The 18,082-nt window shown below is 37.9% G+C and overlaps 1 protein-coding gene across 12 annotated transcripts in view; it reads right to left on the bottom strand.

The window, feature by feature from the left end:
• The window catches only part of adgrb2 (adhesion G protein-coupled receptor B2), a 262,213-nt gene that overhangs the window by 61,509 nt on the left and 182,622 nt on the right, over positions 1–18,082 (bottom strand). The gene's annotated exons all lie outside the window — the stretch shown is intronic.

The following is an 18,082-nucleotide window of genomic DNA, read 5'->3' on the forward strand; positions in this document are numbered from 1 at the left end:
TGTTGTCCTACAGGCCATGTTAGTCGCACTCCACATCATCTGATGTCCCAACACTCTGGTATGGACTTTGCTTCACTATCCTCTCAAAACAGAGGCTAGTGTTGCTTGTGCACATTTTGCTTACCCTTCCTGCAGAGGATGTCAATAACTATTTGCTAAACAACTGTGGAGTTAGCAGTATTGCCCATAAAAATGTAGGTTGAAATTATTTTTTAAAATTGCCTTTATGCAATGTTTAAAACTTCTGATTGATTAAAATTTTACTTTCTATTTGCACTCACAATAGAAACTCAAAATGTTAATACATGTCTAAGAATAATCAAAAAAATACATTTGTTTAGTGTTTAAAAGTATTACAACTGGGTGAGATGCAACTGCACAACACAAAGACACAGGAAGACAGAAAAAGAGATGAAAACATGGTAGATGCCTCATTTTTATGGAATCTTATTTCAAGAAAAAAAATGGTCAAAATTAAAATTGCAGACAAATTTAGAGACGGTTTGTTTCTTTGCTACGAAATAACACATTGGTTGGTATATCATTTGACACGCAAAAATATGAAAACAATGTTTTGATATCAGAGCAGGGGGATAAAAATTAAAAGTGGGGATTAAAAAATAGCTGAGGAAAAAACATCTAGAAGAATAGAACAAAGTTTCAAAACAAAGTCTGACAAAGTCCAAAAATGGATGGTCTTCATCAAAAGGAACCGATGCAGTTAGATGGAGCATCAAATTTAAACAGATGATCGATCAGAGTAAAAGGTCCAAGTTAACAGTTTAACAGTAAAAAACAAGCAACCACTGCATAAAAATGGAGCTTCAGCCTCCCAAACATGCGTTTATAATACGGCATCAGTTTATGATTGATATGTTTGCTGCTGTTGCCTTTTCTCAAAGCTAGTAGCAATGTTGCAACATTAAAACATTTGTTATAATTGTCTTTTGATTGCTCTGCAGAACAAAGAACCTTAAAAAGACATTGGTAAAGATGATGGATGGATGGACAGAGAGATAGATGGATGGATTCGTGCTCTGCTGACATTTATTGATCCAGGTGAATGGAGTCTAAATTCCCTTGTTGCCCACACCAGGATTATTTATTTAGTCCAATCATCTGGAAGTTGTAAATGAGTTCAGACATGTTGACCCGACTTCCTTCCTTCCTCGTGAAGGTCTTGGAGATACCCTCATGCACCTTCTTTCACAATGCCAGGGCCATTTGCACAAAGCAAGCGGTCCTACGAGGATTCCTTTCTGCTTTAATTTACCACACTCTGTCAAAACTATGAACTACTATAGAATCTCCAGGGGACACAAACCTGACAAACAGGCCACAGTTTGTGAGGTTGAAGGGTTGTGTTTGACCAGGCGGTCAGCAGCACAGGAGCACCACAGGGGACTGTACTCTCACAATTCCTTTTCATTCATTACAGGTCAGACTTCCAGAGTCCCGTCATCTACAGAATTTATCAGATGACTTCGCAGCTATGAGTCCACAAAATGAGCATTAATCAGTCAATATTATTAGCACAAATTGGACAAAAATACTTGTTTTTTGAAACTGGAATGGCCGGACAGAGAGACAGATAGTCTTGTCAGGCTTCCAAATTACTGCTTTGCCTTTACAGACTCTATTACCTCTTCCAGTCCCTGAGTTTTAATCCTTTTAACGACTCCTGTAAATTACAGGCAATTACCTTTAATTAGAATTACAAGAGTGTGTTACAATGAATGGAGTTGGATAATGACATGCAATTACACTTCTCCAAAAGTTGTTCCTTTATTAAAAGTACAAGCAACCATCTTGACCAATGTGTTATACCCTATAGAAAATGTCTTGCGCCTACGCACATGGACACTGATGATTTCAATTTACTACTGATTACAATGACTGACACATGAAGACACACTTTTTCCTGTCAGTCATCACCATGTAAGAATCTTGTAAAAAGCTTTGTGTCCCTTTTTGTGTACCTAAATAATTTTCTCCTGTCTGTGTTAAAGGGTTTAATACAACTTGAAGATTAAGAACAATTAAGCAATTCAGAAAATATTTTTTCAGCACAATTTTGCTCTCAATATGCATCTTCGAAAGAATGAAAAATAAGAAATTAATCTACATGCAAATCCTACACCATCTACATGTAAATCCTCATACCCGATTTCAGTCGCACAGTTAACCTTAAGATACAGGACTTTGGATTAAAAAAAAACACATATGATGTCTTTACCATCAAATTTAATTGAAAACATACTCATCTAAGAATACACCTAACTGAAATATGTGAGGAAATGTGTGCCTTTGTCTTCCCAAAGATGGGTAGAACTCACAAGACTGATACAAGAAAGGGGACCTCTTTATCTTTTTTAGAAAGGAGCCAAGAATGCAACCTAAAAAGAACGAATAGTGAAGAAATTCACAGGGAGATGGAGCAGGAAGAGTTAAAGACAAGTACGTGAAAGGAATGAGGGAGGTAGGGAAGAAGAAGAAAAAGCGACAGAAAGTCAAAGCTTCCCTTTTAGTGTTTTTTTTTTCCCTGGCCCATCAAAGGAAGCCAATTTCTCCAGAGGAAAGTGGAATAGGTTGGAATACCAATACGGCATACACACAAAAACACACAAGTGGGAGAACGGAGGTGAAACATAATCAAAACCGTCTCACAAGAAAAGAGAGCCACGATAGAAACGAAAGGGAGCATATGAAAAGCATCTGCTTCGGGAAATTGGGAAGTGCCAAGGGGAGAGGGAGAAACAAGAGAGAGTAATTGTGTTTGATTTTATGTAGAGAAGAAGGTCAAAATGCCTTTTACAAATCCAACAGATCAGACCGTCAACGCATATTGAATGAAAAGTGTGCAGTGCCTAGCGAGTGTATCAATTTCCCGTTAAAGGTTCCACGCCCTTCCCCCCCACATTTTGTCATATTAGACAACACCAACTTGAGCAAACTTAATTGAATTTAAATTAGAGGGGAACAGTAGTGAATTAGTGTAAAATGGGGAGGGGGAACCAACTAAAAATCTACACCATGTTCCAAATTATTATGCAAGTGATATTTTCTCAAATTTTCTTAATTAAATGGTCAGTGCAAATGATGGTCAGTATAATTTTCAAGTCATGAACTATTACAGTACAAATCAATTTTACTGAACAAAGCTCCCAATGAGAACAGTATTTTTTTCAAAAATAAAAAACTCAAAATGCACTGTTCCAAATTATTATGTACAGCAGATTTTCTAAACATTTTATGGATTATAAAGAACTGCAAACGGTCATTCTATGAATGTGCAACATTAAGTGGTCACATGTACTAAAATCAAAAGCAATTTCAATCAAAAACATCTTAACAGACAGAGTTGCATGTTAACATAGGATCCTTCTTTGATTTCACCTGCACAATTCTTGCATCCATTGAACTTCTGAGTTTGTGGATATTTTCTGCTTGAATTTCTTTGCAGGATGTCAGAATATCTTCCCAGAGCTGCTGGTTTGATATGAAATGCATTCCACCCTCAGATCTTCTGCTTGAGGAAACTCCAAAGGTTCTCAATAGGGTTGAGGTCAGAGGATGGTGACCACACTGTGAGTTTCTCTCCTTTTATGCCCATAGCAGGTATTCCTTGCAGCATGAGATGGTGCATTGTCATGCATGAAGATGATTTTGCTATGGAAGGTAGCAAAGTGATCAGTCAGGAAGTCCACATACTTTGCTGAGATCATTTTCACACCTTCAGGGACTCTGAAGGGGCCAACCAATGCTTCTCTCCCCATGATTTCGGCCCAAAGAATGACTCCACCACCTCCTTGCTGATGTCACAGCCGTGTTGAGATGTGGTGGCCATCCACCACCAATCCACTACTGCGTCCATCTGGACCATCCAGGGTTGCACAGCAGTCATCAGTGAACAAGTCTGTTTGAAAATTAATCTTCATGTATGGCTGGGCCCACTGCGACCGTTTCTGCTTGCGATCTCTGGTTAGGGGCGGCCGAAAAGTAGGTTCATGCACCGCAAGCGCTCTGAAATTAATTAGTGATTCAAAGACACACAATACCATCTATAAATTTAATAGCATAACAAAAAATTTAATCTTTATGACACTTAAATCCAATTTGCATAATAATTTGGAACACGGTGTAAAAAGTTTGCTGCATATGTAGTCAAAGAAAAAAATATTTGAATGTCATAATCCAAGTATCCTCCTTAGGCAGCATTATGAAGACCAAGGAATAAACCACAGAGGTCAATGATAATGTTATGGAAAGGTTTAAAGCAGGGCTGTAAAAGAAAATACCAAACTCTGAATATTCCAAATGAACTTAATTCAACAATTGAAAACGGAAAAGTATGGCACACCAAGACATGGTCGTCCACCTAAACTGACAGGCTGCGGAAGGAAAGCAGAAATGTGTCAGAGATGCCTGGTTACTCTAGAGAAGCTGCAGAGATCAATAGCTCGGGTGAGAAAATCTGTTACAGGGATATCTATTAGCCATGCACTGCACAAACCCGACCTTTATGGAAGACTGCCTAAAAGAAGTCATTACGAGAATCCATTATGTCCTTTTCATCGTTTGCAAACAGGATAAACCATATAGACCGAACAAACATGCACCACAATGGAAGATGCTCTGGTCAGATGAGACCAGAACAAACATTTTTCTTCTAAATGTAAAGCTTTGTGCGATATAAAACTAACATTGCACACCTCTTTAAAACATGGTGAAACACACTGCTACCTACATCGTGCTGTGGGGATGCTTTTCTTCAGTAGGACTAGGGAAGTTGGTTAGAAATAACAGGGCAAATAAATACTGGGACAAAACCCAGTCCAAGCACACAAAGTACTTATAGGACTGTGAGGGAGGTTCATCTTCCAGTAGAACAACAACTCTAAACATTCAGTCCAAGCTAAAGTGAAAAAGGTTGATCAAAGCATGTTAATGTGTTGACATGTCCCAGTCAAAGTTCAGACACCAATCCAAAGGATAATCTGGGGCTTGAAGCTACTGTGAAGGGTGGTTCTACAAAGTACTCACACAGCGTGGCAGAAAACATAGGTGCGCTAAACTGTTAAAATTTTCATTTAGCAAAAAAAAAACAAAAAACGTTCAAACCATGAATTACTTTCTTTTCACATCACAATTCTGCACTACTTTCAGTCGTTCTATCACAAAAAGCACACAAAGACATTAGTATTTGTAGTAAATACAAGAAAAATTCAAGGAGTATAGATACTTTTTTAAGGAAGTGCTTAAATATGCACTTGAAAGATCCCCTTTTTTAATACATTAGCATTTCTGAGATGCCAGACTTTACTGTATTCAAAGCACGTTAGGAGATAATCTTAGAACTCCTCATAGTTCTTTGGTTGCGATTTAAAACCGGCATGCATAAATTGTACATCAAAAATAAGATTCAATGAATAATGCGATGATGTAAAAAAAACTGGTACAAAACAGTAAATAAATGGAAACAGATTACCCACACAAACCCTGAAGCCCCGAGGCTACTTTCTGCCACACAAATGTTATGCCCTTAAAGGAATCCGTGATAATACATTGCTGCTGGTCAGAATGTCTGACCGTGAAACATAGTGACTACAGATTGGTGCGAGAGTGTTGAGGTTTTGCTGTATACGGCCAGTTCCCCCTGGGCAGCTTGGATACCATTTGATGGAAAAGATAGCTATTTTCAGCTCAGGAAGTTTAACCTACTTATCTCCTCTCACTGAGACTTCCCCTCTCTTCTTTCCCACCCATTCCGCCGAACCAACTTCTCTGTTTCCTTCTCTGCCCCTCTAGGTTACTCATCCCAATCCCCTTACATCTTTCTTCCTCAATACTCCATCAACATGTCTTACACATCAGTGCACCTGTTAATGCACCCTCAATGGGGATGCGCCCTAGACAACTTGAATCCAGAGTCTATCTGCATCTTTGCCACATGCATCACAAAGCCCACATCAGGCATCACACAGAGGGATATTTCTATACTCAAGTGCAGAAAACTACAGTTTAATGGCAGCACTACATTAAAAAAAACCAAAAAACATATTATAGTTCATGATATAGTTCTTGCAAAATACAATATTTAATTTGAGCACATTTATTCAGAGGGGAAAAATCTGATATTAGAAAGAGTGGGTTACAAAGAAAAGAAAAGAAAATCACCGATACCCCACCATCCTAATTCATTCCTGTAAAACAAGCTTAACTGAAACTTTATCTATTTTGATAACATCTCCTGTGGTTATGAAGAGGATTGACACATATGCCAATTTTTCTTCAAAGCCCTTCAATATGGTAAAAAACAAAACAAGAACGGCATAACTTTTGGACTTCTTAAGATAAGAAATCACTACAAGAGATAATACTTCCCTAAACATGACCACATCTGTCAGGGCAATAATTAAAAAAAATATTATATATAACTGAGGTTCTGCGATGTCTCTCTACCAGAGGCCTGGTTTTTATTAGTATTCCATAATGTCTTGCCTCTTTAAAGATTACATTTTAAATGGAAGTGTTGCAGGTTCTGCCGGAAGAGGGAAAATAAGTCAACACCGATTTTATAGCAGCACACTAATTCAAAACATGTAGTTGTATTAAAAGAAATGATCCACCATAGACAAAATCTGCCTTATTCAAAGCTCATATTTCAAAAGCATGTTCTAAGAACCTGTTTCACACTTGATATCACAGAAATCTGTAACAGACTACTCAGATTTTAAAAGAAAAATAAACTTATTCTTGGAAGCTCCATTCATTCTATTCAAAACAGAAGTGTGCGGTGGTTACTGGTTGTATTCAAAGTTTTCTCAACTTTGTATTCAAAGTTTTTCATATATATATATATATATATATATATATATATATATATATATATATATATATATATATATATATATATATATATATATATATATATATGTATATATATATATATATATATATATATATATATATATATATATATATATATACATACATGGACATTTTAAATTTTCTTCAGACTGCATACATCTGAATTTTCAATCTAATAAATCTCAACTCAAATGAGATTTATTTATTTTTTCATATACTTCTTATTAGAATGCTTCTGGGCAATAAATACTGTTGAAAAGCCTAAACATTTCCCCTAAAATTGTGTCCCAGAAACAGTTTAGTTTCTTCAGAAAGCCAGGACCCCAGGCAACCTTTTAAGGAATGGCAGAAATCTCTGTTATATGCGTGTTTTTCTAAGAAGCAAGTCTGAGGCTCTGATGAACATCTATTTTTTCAAGAGATTGTTGTTTCGTCTATCCCTGCTTCTGCAGACTAACAATTCCTGGAAGCAAAGGAGCATTGTGAGTATGCCGAGAGAATAAAAAAAAGAAAAAAAGATGCCTGAAGGAGCACAGGAATATATCATCTTTATGCGATTTTATAAACGACAGCCTGTCGCAAAATCCAAAAGTTTACATCACTTTTGGCAGACTTGGAGCGGATTGACAGGTTGAAGCTGATGGGGCGCATTGAAACAGCCGGCAGTTCCAACCAATGCCATTTTAGTGTCATAACACCGAACCTCTATAATTGAAAGAACAGAAACGAGACAGAAAATATCCACTAATCTAGCGTTGTATGCCACAGATACAAACATTTCCAGTTTCAGTTAGTTTTAAAATGTGAAAATTTACTAAAACGTTGTGTTTGAGTCACCATCTATCACTCTAGGAATATATTTATCTTTCTATAGACTCACTGCAACCTGACCTGTTTCTACTTTGGTAAGATTACTTGCTTTTGATAACTTCGCACAACATTGCAAAAAAATGAGGACATTTTTATTTTAGCCTCTATCAATGTCAAGTAAATAAATAAATGTAGAAAATGTATATATATATATATATATATATATATATATATATATATACAATTCCCTTCTCACCCACCGCGGGTGGTTCTTATCCTCTGAGCTCGGGTCCTCTACCAGAGGCCTGGGAGCTTGAGGGTTCTGCGCAGTATCTTGGCTGTGCCAAGGACTGCACAGTTTTGCACTGAGATGTCTGATGTTGTTCCTGGGATCTGTTGTAGCCATTGGTCCAGTTTGGGGGTGACCCCGAGGGCCCCGATGACCACAGGCACCACTGTGGTCTTCACCTTCCAGGCCCTCTCCAGTTCCTCCCTGGGGCCCTGGTATTTCTCTAGTTTCTCGTGCTCCTTTTTCCTGATGTTGCAGTCGCTTGGTATTGATATATATATATATATATATATATATATATATATATATATATATATATATATATATTCAAATGCACTTTGTCTTTAAAGACAAAAATACTCCAGGGAAAATGAAACTTTACTTTTCAAGATTAAAACAAGAGACACACCAAACCTCAATTGTTGTTCATTTTAAGACTGAGAAACACCGATCACCTTTTTTTCCTGATTATTTCTGCTCTCAACTTGGCTAACCTTTAATTAATGCAATAAAGCATTCAGTGATTCTAATTCAGTTCCACCCAGAATCCTTCATAATCTTCGGAATGCCTTCTCCTTTAATTATTGTTGACAAGTGCAAGATCTTTGCATGCTTTAACCTTGTAGAAGTCGCTTCATTTGGAGCAGGCCTTTGTTTTTGTTCTCGGCACCGTCTCCGATTTTAATAAGTTAAAATATGAGCTGCCATCTTGTGGGGCCTCAGTCATCCCTCTCTGCCATCAGATTGGGAACAATGGCCATTAATAGTCTAAATAATAGAGTGAGCTCTAAAATGTATCCATTCTGATTAGGGTAACTCTGAGCAACCAAATGATAGCGAGGCGAAACAGATTTAAGATCATTCCCGGCAGAGATGACCGTTTCACGAGAATGATTGCATCGAAAAGCAGTTAGTTTGGCAGGTGTATGAGAAGAGCTTCGAGAAAGCCCGTACAGAACAAAGACGGCATGGCTGAGAGAAAAATACTTTGATGCAGTAATTGGTTAATAAATAAATTATCTTTCCTGTCCTCTCTGCTCTGAATGGGGTGTTTGTCTCCTTGGAGTTGGTGTGTTTGTGCGCTCATTTACAGCGACTGAACTGAGGTCTCAGGTGCTGCTTAAACCACTGACCTTTTCACTAACATTCCCGGTTATGTGTCTGAGTGAGCACATGAGCTACAAAATCCCCCAGTTATGAGAACAAATCTGAGTGAATTACTTCAAGGTATACCGTATTTTTTGCACTTTTATGGCGCACCACAATATAAGGCGAACCTTCAATGAATGGCCTATTTTAAAACTTTTTTCATATATAAGGTGCACCGCATTATAAGGCGCATAGAATAGACGCTACAGTAGAGGCTGGGGTTACATTATGCATCCATTAGATGAAGCTGCGCTAAAGGGAATGTCAACAAAATAGTCAAATAGGTCAGTCAAACTTTATTAATAGATTACAAACCAGCGTTCTGACAACTCCGTTCATTCCCAAAATGAATGAACAGCTGCTTTATTATTTTTGTGAGACAGTTTATCTTTTAACAACAGCAAGATATAACATAGTGGAGGGGAACTTTTCCTCGATTAAATAAACATGTGAAAAACAGTCTGATACTGTTACGGTAAATCAAAGGTTAGTGCAATCACAATATATATCAACTTCCGCACCATTGATTCGCTCATGTTAAATTCTCTCGCTGCTCTATTCCCGTGTTCTACTGCGTGACTGATCGCCTTGAGCTTAAACTCTGCGTCGTAAGCGTGTCTCTTAATAGGAGCCATTTTGGGGTCTTTACACAAAACCCAGCATGCACCGAGTGCTTCTTCTACGGGGGAAAATCAAGTCGGCGGCTGCTTACCGTAGTTGCGAGACCTGTTGTGGCTCAATATTGGTCCATATATAAGGCGCACCGGATTATAAGGCGCACTCCCGGTTTTTGAGAAAATTGAAGGTTTTTAGTTGCGCCTTATAATGAGGAAAATACAGTAATTATATTCCAAGTAAACATTGCAACACTGAAGCAGAAGAAGTATAAGGTGGTTTATTGGCTCTGGTAACAACTGACTTTTCAAAAGGCAATACTTCCTCTAAAGTCCAAATCTCATGATCCCCCCACACCCTCAATGAGTAATGTGAAAGCCAGCCTGCATCTCAAGGGTTTGTATTCCCACTGTTCACTTTAAGAATTAAGTGGCTCAGTCTATTGTATCTTTTCATGACCTAACTCAATCAATCCCTCCTCTGCCTTCCGTTTCTCTGAAGTGAAAACCCGTCTGGTGTCTGAAAGCAACGGTCCAAAAGCGACACGCAGCACGGCGTACGCGCAAATACATGTGTGGAAACCTCAACGGCTATAGAAAGTAAACAGGATTAACTGGCTATCCTTCACTTCACTGTAAACGGCCTGTAATAGCACCACTGCTTCTAAATCCCTGCATCTCTCTCTCTCCCTCGCCCTACCACCTCCTCCTTTTTCTATTAAACATGGAGGTTAATCCTAGCCCCCCCCTTGTCCCCAGCGCTGTGGCCCGGGATAAGCTGTCAGAGCTGGGCGGCTGATACTCAGATCTGCTCCAGCAGCCTGGTCACCGCATGTGAATGTGTGTTTGGAAGACCTCTGCATGCTTTTTTTTTTCTTTTTCTTTGGTGATTTGCGACTTGCACACATGCTTCTAGGCCTTAATATGTGTGTCAATGGACAGCTGAACTACGTGTCTGGAAATTGCTTCTCTATTTTAATTTACTGTCACCCCGTTCATATATGAACTATGATAGCCTTACTGCTTAGATTATGAATGGTTTTTCACATGCCAAATTAGTTGGAAAACGTGTATAAAACTCATTGTTGTGTTAAATTCAGGACTCTGAAAAGAGTTTTGCCCACTCAAAAATTTCTTTTTTCAATTTTGTTATCAAATGTGGATGTGTTAGATCAGAAAAAGATCATCTGCATAAGAACAAAAAGCATTTCTCAAATCACAATTCCATTTACAAAGAAGAGCAGGCTGTCCAAGCGAACTGTGAAAATGGCAACAATGCCTTGTCAAATCCTGATTTAATTATCAAATTCTTTGGAAAGTTTAGCTCAACTTCACTTTTACTACCTGTACAATCAGACAGACAATCAAACATTTCTAATCTGACAATATGAACTAAGCAAAAAAAAAAAAAATGTCTCAAAACGCAACACATCATGTTTTAATCTAAAGAAGATTTTGTACAAAAAAAAAAAAAGTCATCAACATTTATTGGTCAGGAATGGGTTATAAAACCATTTGTAAGCCCAAATGACTTAGGAGAACAAGCAATCCACTGTCTACATGTAACAGTAGTGAAAGGTAGTTATATGAATTTAATAAATAAACTGGTTTTAGTTAACTAAACCATGAAATTAAAAAGCTGATCAAGACTTACACATTCATGAAAATAAAATATCACAAAATCAATTACATAAAGTACTAATATTACTTGGCACAGTGCTAGTTCTCCGTTTTAAATCTTTTGGGGCACCCTGACAACCTGCGTTCTACACCATGATAGTAAAAAGGATTAATCAACTTCAGTTTCAATTCAAGCTCAACTTAAACACCATTCACACGAGGAGAATTTACAACACAGCATTTTGTTATAATGTCCCTAATTAAAAAAGCCTGTTCGAATGGCACAGTCCAAAAATTCCCAGGATGAAAGGACAATAGTGAAAAAATGTCACTCAGTGCTTTTACACACAGCCAACTGTGTGTGAAGATGTGAGTGATAGAGGCCTACCACACTGCAGGGTGCAGCAGGACTCCAAATTGAAAAGGAGAGAATCCATTTTTTTGCCTCCAAGTCCAGGAGGCAAATGGATACCCCCTTCGCCATCAAAGTCGAAGGGGGTATCCATCTCAGGGAAAATCCAGCATCACCCCCCCAAAAAAACCCCAAAATCCCTGACATGTCAAAAGACAGGACCAGAAGAATAATATAATTTTTACAAAGCTTTTCTAGCCATAATCCATAAATTAGTTATCAAATTACTTGCAATAAAGTTGTTCACCTTCGCCATACTATATTATTAATTCACTTTTTTGTAAATTGTAAAATCGTTGTCTTTCAAAATACAAAAAAAAAATAATGTTATCCAAAGCTCAGTAAAAGTTTACATTTGAAAAATCAAATAATTCATATAAATGCAATTATTCAGCCACAATGTGCTAAAGAAAACTAAGTGAAAGGCATAAAATATGCTCACCTAACTCAGTGGGACACAATGGGGACAACAGTATGGTGACTCTCAGTCTGAAGGGAACCAGGTAAGTAACAAGGCATGTTTTTAATGCTTTAACCACAATACCATAAAATTTCACTGTGAATGAAATAAGCACATACTATATTTTAGCCATTCCCTTCAGTTGAAAGCAGAACCAGAGGAATTTTCACAGAGCCAATAGCAAACAACAGCTAACGAGGCTAGTGAGATAGCTCCAACAGGGCTACCTCGGCAAAACAAACAAACAAAACAAAAAACGCCGGTCTGTTTACTCGCTTCAGCTACTTCCAGCTCAGAAGTTGGTTGATAAATAACAAAACTATTTGCAAAACGGTTTGATGCAAGTTTATATCCAGTACTTTTCGCGTCTTAAATTACACAGACTCTCAGGCTGCACAACTCAGCAGTCTCCTCCCGATATCGGCTCTTGTTCAGCACACACAACAATACTAAAGACACGGAGAAGGGCGGGACCTACAGCGACAGTCTGCATTCTGATTGGTTGAAACACACTAGACTCTGCTTATTCTGATTGGTCAGGCAGGCTATCCCGCTTTCCTAACCTCTGTTCTCTTGAAGAGGCACCTTCATTTTATGTGGGTTATGAGAAAACATCCAGAAATGGTGAATATGTATTCCTAGAGCACTACAGTGACTCATTCTGGAGCTGATGAAATTATCCAAATCAATATTTAAAGCACACTTCCTCCACTCAGTTCAGTGAACATGATTATAAAATAAGAAGGTGCAAAATTTGCAAAAATGTGGTTCCATGAATGAGTTTGATGGACCACTGGTCCAGGTTCCTAAAACATTGCTTTCTTTTTTACTTCTTTTTAAAGCTTCCTTCCCCAGCTTTTCTCACTTCCTAAGCATTTTCAGGGCATCCAGGATGTATTGTTTCCTCACAAATCCTCAGCTTAGTAGTCACTACATCCCACAGATGTGGCCAAGTCCAGACCTTAACAGCCTAACAGTTGTTGAAGCAAGTTCAAGAAACAAATTATTACTCTAATGCTCAAAATGTCAGCAAACATTTATTGATACATAATATCCAGGTTAGTTTACACATGTCCTCTCAACATCAAGTCCATTTAATCAGTTATGTTAGTCCAAGGTTGTCAAATTATGCTGTTGCTATGTTTAATCTGCAGGGTAGGAATTTCAGTCGTGAGGAATTACCATTTTGGTCCGACAATAAGCCAGGTTAGCTTGGAGATGTTGATGTTTGCACTTCCAATGGATGTTCAGTCAGTGGTATTGTTGGAACAGCTGAGTCTATAGAGGCGACTTATGTGCAACCATAACATCAACATGGACGCATGTACAACCCCCCCCAAAAAAACTGTCCACTGTAGTGAACACAATGCATGAAAGAGTTAATTCCCCAACTAATCCCCAACACCCATTTTCCAGAATCCAATCTCTGCTACAGCAACAAAGTGCACTCAGCTTCAGTAACAGGAGCCTCTGGCTGAGAGCCATCGACAAAAAAACACTGACCCATACCTTTAGGCCCTCTGCACTGGGTCTAATGGTTGTACTGGGGGCTGAGTGAGGACTCACTAATGGTCACCACACTCCTCATTGATGCCACACATACCACAGAAGTCAATGTACTTTTCCTCCCAGCCCACTTTCCAAAGGAAAAGTCAGTACTGTTCATCTGGACGAGAAGTCACAGGAAGCACAATGTCGCTTGGAATGACCTGTTCATCATATAGGTCACTGCCATCATGTTGCCCCATAATATAGGAATTAATGTGCTGTAATAGGTTTCAGGCCTCTCAAAAGTAATTCAAGCTCTGAGGGACCAAGTAATGAATAACAGCAGTTACTCGACTTGAGGGCATCACCTGACTTCGACCTTCTTAACACTCAATGAAAAAGGAACAGAGCCATTCAAGGAGTAGAGCAGAAGGGAATAATAACCTCCTACAATCCAGCAGAAATGTCTGTCTCACTTGGTCAGCTGTATATATGAGGTTTTCTCTCCACAGTCAGTCTGACTCATTGCTAAGTCAGAAATGGAAAATTATCATCTTTGTACTTCTTACCATTCTGCGATAGGACAATAAGTAAACATGCTCTGCCTTGTTAGCTGGTGTAAAAACAAGTTCCTCCATGTAGTAGTGACTCAGAAATCGTGAAAATTCACATAAAAATCAACAAACCCCCTCATTTTTTCATGCTAAAGCATAATTGTAAGTTTATTGCAATTTTTAGTCAAAAACATTAGGTTTAAGAGATTACCATCTCCCACATGCAGGTGGCAGTGTTTCTCAGTCCTGCTACACTGCTGCCTCAGCCTTACTTAATGCCAAGTTGTAGTTCATTATTGGTATTACAAGTAACAAAAAGTCACATTTACCATCATAAATAAGTGCAAATTTAGCAAAATTTGAAACGGAAACATTATGAGAACTTATCTACTAATAATCAGATAATAACTGACAACAATGAATTGCTTAAAAGAACCCTAAAAGTAGATGCCCCCTAGGGAATTTGGAAAATTCTGCCAAATGATTTAGAGAAATGAATAATATTGCTTGCTTACCACAAGGGCATATAGTTGCTGTATACTCAGAACATAAAACATTCTTTAGCAGATGCACTACTGTTGCTGCGTTGACTTAATTCACTCAATAATATATTATGTTTGGAGTTGAAATATTCCAAACAGACCTCCAGGGAAAAAGATGAGCCACAATGCCAAGCCTCTGTCTTATTAATCTATGGTACAAACCACTACATTCACCTTTTCATGGAAATGGGGACACTCATCAATTCACTACAAGGAGGATGTCACAGCTTAAGAGATGTGACATGGATTTAGCCGAGATACAACGTGAGCAAGCCAACTGTTAGCTTAATGGAACAACCTTGGATGAAATAGTAAATCAAGTTTTTCAATCTATGCAGTCTTACTGACCAAGCAAAGTACGACTAATCACCTTCACAAATTCACAGATGAAAAGCGGTACGCAGCGCCCTGGCTCATAAAAGACCATTTCTTTTAGGAGCTGGACTCCAACTGACAAGTTCCTGATGTACAGACGTTTGAGGTGTAAATGCTAAGTTACAGCATCGGTCCCTCTGGAATCCAATTCTGGCATCAACGTGAATGATGTTGCCTTTCATGTTGCCACTTCAGTTGCACAACTCTCCCCGCCGTTCTTCTTTTACACAACAGCCTAAAAAATGGGAATGCGCTGAAGCATCAGAAGGCGGCTACGCCTGACAGAGCCTGCGCCATTGTTTTTTGTCACGATAATGCTCTTCACAGAGACAGTAACGGTGATTCTAAAGTTCCTATTACTCTTCCTCCACCATAGCCACCAGAACGGATCAAGAGGATATATGTTAGGGTTTATCTATTATTACATTGCGCGACGAATCATTTGGAACCTTCCCGGCATATTCGCTGTAGACAGATCTATGTGCTGTCTTTGCAGTGAATGGACTGAAAATCTACATTTCATATAGACCGATAGTTTGAAGTTGATTTAACCGGATATTTTATTTAAATTTAAATGGTAGGAGAAACAGTATTATTTTGTTTTTTTATTAACAAAATCTTATTAAGAACAATTAAAAATGCCACCTATTTCATTAATACTACAATATAAAAATATTTCCCAAAAAAGAGAAAAATATATATATTTATTTTTCACAGTTTTACAAAGCAGTGATCTCTTGATTCATGTTATCACCTGAAAAACATAGGTTACAAACTTCTGAGATAAATTTAGTAAAATTTTAACAAAGCTAATTAAAACATAAAAAAACAGCTGGAAGAAAGCATTTTTTTAATTAGCATTTTTTAAAATAATGCACAGACAGGGCTTCTTAGAAAAAGAATAACCTTGAAAGTTACCCATGACAGAACTAAATATACCAAATTCATTTAGATGACTTTAGAAAAAGCAAAACTAAAGTAGAAGTCTTCAATCTGAGTCATAGCCTTTCTGAGGCCTTGGTTTAATTCATTAGTTTTAAAAGATATTTTATGTTTTAACATTGACAGAAGGTTGCATCTTAAAAAGAGGTAATTGAATGCTGCACATCATACTTTAAGAAAAAAAAAGCCTAAGTTGTTGTAACAAAAAAGAAGATAGACCTACCTTTCTTGATCGTCTTAAACTTTGCAGGAAAAACAATGTATAACTAGAAAAGTTTACCAAGCAACAATAAATGCTAAATATAAGTATTACTTTTTGGAAGCTAAAGTTTACTTGAAAAAACTTGCACATAATATACTGCAGACCATTCTTAAAAAGGTCACAAAAGACTCCCATAATGCATTTTGCACAGTTTTTTTTATTTATTTTTTTTTACCATGCAACAATAATGCTTTTAAGAAATGGAAGTCATTGAACTTTGATCACAAGAACAGCAGAGCTGCCCAATTCAGTTTGAAATATCTATTTCAATTTAAATATTTTGAGACAGTATTGAAGAAAAAACAAAGAAAACCAGACTTATGTTTTTATCACAGCTGATGTAAAGCCCCCTAAAAACTAACCACAGTTGGTGCCCTGATCTGAATTTAATCTTCCACTGAGGCTTTTAACTTTGGTGGTGTGTTCAACTGCTATCAAAGCAAAATGATGCAATGTAACGACTGACATCATTCACTACACACACCGCTCTGTGCATCTGAATTTTGCATGACTGAGCGCAAGTTGTGGGGAAAATATTAATTTGTTCTCGCAAAACAAGAATCGGCATATGAATAAGCTAAATGTTACTCGCACACAGCCACATCAATCACCACGGGATCCCAAAGGGAACTGTTGTTCCCTGCCGTGAAGAGGCTGAAAATATCCATTCATTCTCCAAGATGCTTAGCCCATTTCAGGGTAGCGATAGGGGGGAGGCAGATTCCTGGCCCTCCCATTCAGCAGCAGCTCTCCAAAAGCCTCAACGAGAGATTTCGAGCCGTTTGAAGACCAGCAGGGAGATAAAATCCCTCCCACGAGCCTAAACGGGAGACACGCTAAGCTTGTGGTGGGGGGATCACATTAGGTGCTGCACCATGTAAGCTAACTCCTGGAGTCTGCTCTACCTAGTCTACTCCAATCTCAGTTTCGTTACTAACCTGCGGTATCACGTTTTCGCATAATAACATGGGAAAACACATTATAAACATTAACTCCTGTTTTATAATCACCATTAAGGTTATGTCTTTATAAAACTTAAAAGAAGAGAGAAAAGAATAACGTTTAGGTGTAGTGCATTGGATTTATCTAACACTGTTTATTCGTCTATTCTCTCTAACCACTTAATAATCTGCACGGTTGCTTGGCTGGAGCCTAGCCCAGTTGCCTTTGGGTGAGAGGCAGGGTACATCCTGGACAGCTTGCCAGAGTTATAAAGACAGACATCAACGATTGCACACATCTATACCAAAAAGCTATTCAGAGGGACCAATTTACCAAACCTGGAAAAGTACTAGCCAGAAAGGCTCCAAATGAGATTTGTACAACGCTTCCTTCAGCGAGGCAACCAATCCTGTCACGATAACAAATTTTGCTGGACGATATATTGTCCCAGAACCTCTTGCGATAAACGATAAAATTGTTGTTTTGAGATCATTTTCAAGTCATATAATGGTAATAATGGAAAACATTTGGAATATCCAAGATAAATAATGAAAGCAACAGAAACAATAAATACATTATGGAGACTCTGTAAGCAAAATTGTCTTTCAAAAAAAAAAAAAAAAAGAAATAGTTGAGACCAAATCACCAGCCTCAGTTTGAATACGATACAGGTATTCAACCTGTATCGTTCAGTTTTTGGTAAAAAGAGAGAGAGAGAGAAAGAGAAAGAGAAAAACGATAAATCAAGCAAAT

The sequence above is a fragment of the Xiphophorus maculatus genome, chromosome 13, assembly GCF_002775205.1.
Source record: "Xiphophorus maculatus strain JP 163 A chromosome 13, X_maculatus-5.0-male, whole genome shotgun sequence".
Classification (NCBI taxonomy): domain Eukaryota; kingdom Metazoa; phylum Chordata; class Actinopteri; order Cyprinodontiformes; family Poeciliidae; genus Xiphophorus; species Xiphophorus maculatus.